Source organism: Gavialis gangeticus, unplaced genomic scaffold (assembly GCF_001723915.1).
Source record: "Gavialis gangeticus isolate Ggan-Ray unplaced genomic scaffold, GavGan_comp1, whole genome shotgun sequence".
Lineage (NCBI taxonomy): Eukaryota > Metazoa > Chordata > Crocodylia > Gavialidae > Gavialis > Gavialis gangeticus.
The window spans coordinates 3,624,881-3,627,993 of record NW_017729017.1 but is presented as its reverse complement, the minus strand read 5'-3'; positions in this window follow the sequence as shown (position 1 = coordinate 3,627,993).

Here is a 3,113-nt window from a genome sequence, read left to right as displayed (position 1 = left end):
AACTGTGGGTGGTGGTGCAGGTAGGAGTGCTGGAGGAGGTAGTTGGCCAGTGCGTCCTGCACCCGGTGCCCTGGCCTGTGCTGGCAGGTGTGTGGCTCCTGGGGCCTTAGTGGGGGGTGGCTGCTGCTGCTGCCGTAGGTGGTGCTCTCACTGCCAAGTGTCCTCTGCATGCCACACCTCCTCCAGCAAGGCTTTGTGGAAGAACTCCTCCAGGCCTCACAGATTCTATGAAGCACACAGACTGCAATGGTGACCCAGGGGAGGTTGTCCCCAGAGAACTCAAGGCAGATGGTGAGGGTACATCAGCATCCCTTGAGGTGGCCAAGGAGGTGCACACTCCAGCACAGTGTGCATCTGACCCAGGCAGCAGTTGAAGTGGGCTTGGCGGGGGTCTAGGTGGCCAGTGTAGGGCCACATGAACCAGGGCATGAGCAGGTAGGTGGGGTCCTCAATGATCAGGGGTGGGATCACCACATCACCCAGTTGAAGGTCCAGCACCCCTGGCATGAAGTGGCTACTCTACACCAGGCCTGGCAGGCTGAAGTTCCTGAAGACATGGATGTCATGGGCACTATCCACCCAGCCAACACTCATGTGCATGAGGGCACCTCGGTGGAACACAATGGCCTGGAGCACTGTGGAGTGAAAGCCCCTCCAGCTATATGAGAGATGGTCTCTGTGGGGCAGGCAGGTGATGTGGATGTGGGTCCCATTGAGGGCCCCAATGCACTGAGGGAATCACCACTAACAGGGGCTTGTGTATGCAGAACATGGCATCCCCCAGCATGTCCTGGAGGGTGCCACGCACCTCTAGGACAGTTTCCCCGGCGGTGGCCTTGCCCACACCAAAGAGATAGCTGACACCGCAGGCTGGTGGGTGTGACCAGCTTGAACAGGGAGAGGGCCAGGCAGGTGTCCACAGGCAGGGGTGGCCTCATGACGGTGTGCTGCCATTTCAGGTGGGACCATAACTTCTCTAGGAGGTCCTGTATGGTGGCCCAGGCCATGCAGAAGGCCTCCAGCCACTGCTTATTGTCCCAGGTGTGCTGGACAACGTGCCACCACTAGTCCTGGCTCGCCTGGCAGGCCCAGAGACAGTGGGGCTGGAGGCCCAGGAGGGTGATGGCAGCACCGGCGGTGGCATCCTTGAGCCTGTCATCAGCATCCTTACTGGGGTCCAGCCAGGCAGATGGGGTCAAGGTGTCAGGTGCATGGCAGCAGCTCTGGATGGCACATGATTTGCAGGCAGGTGGTCACTATGTGAGGGAGCCTGGAGGGGTGAGACTTCTGTGGGCCAGCTGGTGGTCAGCATGGTGGGCCAGCAGGGCCAGCACGGTGGTCAGCAAGAGCACAGGGTGCCGGTCAGCACTACCAAGGGCAGGGGCTGGAGCAGCCATAGCATGGGAGCTAGAGGCAGTGAGGAGAGCACTGCTGTGTACTGTCCCTGAACAGGGCATGCTGTTCCTGGCGAGGGAAGAGGCTGGACAGAGAGCAGGAAGCAGGGCTGCCTTTTGAAGAGGGCTGCTGGCTGCTATCAGCAGCCCTGGAGCTCCCCTGGTGGCAGCAGGGGCCCATTGCAGGGCCCAGGTAAGTGGGACCAGATTGGCCTCAAATCTACCCTGTACATGAAGATGCATGCCCTGCACCATTTACTCATAAGTAATTTACTTGCAAGTAAACTGGTGCCACATCAAATGCACATGTTGATGCACCCAGTAAGAAGATTAACAGCACATTCCAGTCATGCCAGTAACAGGTTCAAGGAGTAGTTCCAGAAAGATAAGAAATATCAAGCAATATTGTCTCCAAATAACAAGGTGTGTGTATGTGTTTGGTGTGGGATTCTTTACTCACAATATGCATGGCAAGCAACTTACATAGCAAAAGGTTGGGTGACTCTAGCTTAACTCAATTACGTGGACTATTATGTGAAAGAAACTAAAGAAATAGAGGATAGGGCCAACAGTAAACTAGCTCTAGGAACCTCAAAGTGATGATAGGAAGAGAAAACTGAACATAGGAAGAGAAGATTACACTTCCTAGGCCACTGTGTTTAGTCCCATGAATTCTCAGGGAACCATTTGTTCAAAAGAACCTCCATTCTGGCCTTTCACACACAACAGCCACAAAACAAGTCATGAAAACACCTATGGCATGTTGCACAAAAGGGAGCAGCAACGGGGACAAGAGACAACTGATTAAAAGTGTTTAAAAAGGTGAAAATCCACCATATGCTTGTGATCACATAAGAGGAATTATCTGCACATGGCATGATGCTCTGCTCTACCACCTAAAGCCAAGATCAATGGGCATACAAATCACATGCTGAAATATGGGAGAATGAACCTACAAGAGCAAATGAATGAATAAGAATCTATGTAAGGGGGACAAAGACATTGTTATTTTCTCAAATCGATAGCTTCTTTTTGGAACTGTTATGATATTCTGGCATTGATATGATAATAAATGCTAACACTCACAGCATGCTATAGCTCAGTGGGAAACGGGTAGCTGCTTCTCTGGACATAAAGCTGAGAGGTTGCTCAGACTTTCCTAATCAGAGGAAGTTACTTTTAGAAAGGCGAGACTTTTTCTGTGGCTCAGCTAATGGAATCCTGCCCTACTTGAGCATCACGGCATAGTCACACGAGATGCATTTTGTTCCACTACCGGTTTTTTTCTATGTTTAATGTGGCTTGATTTTGAGAAGACAACTGTGTTATGGGTAAGTTCAAGCAGAAAGCCACAAACTTATGAAAAATCCCAGACCTTGAAGGAAAAGTCCTGAAAGAAGTTTCCAGAGCTTAAAACCCCCATACCACTATGTTCTCAGTCAGATGGGACACAGAGTGCCTAAAGGTGCCATTGTACCAGGTGCTAGACATATGCAAAATAAGGGCCCCTTCCCATAAAGAATGTACATTTTAAATAGCTTAAATAAAGGAAATATTACTGAGAAGCAGTTGAGGCACAGGGACACCAAGCAATCCCGGGACGTCATTCTCCCGCTGTACTCGGCCTCGGTGAGGCCGCAGCTGGAGTACTGTGTCCAGTTTTGGGCTCCACAATTCAAAAGGGATGTGGAGAAGCTTGAGAGGGTGCAGAGGAGAGCC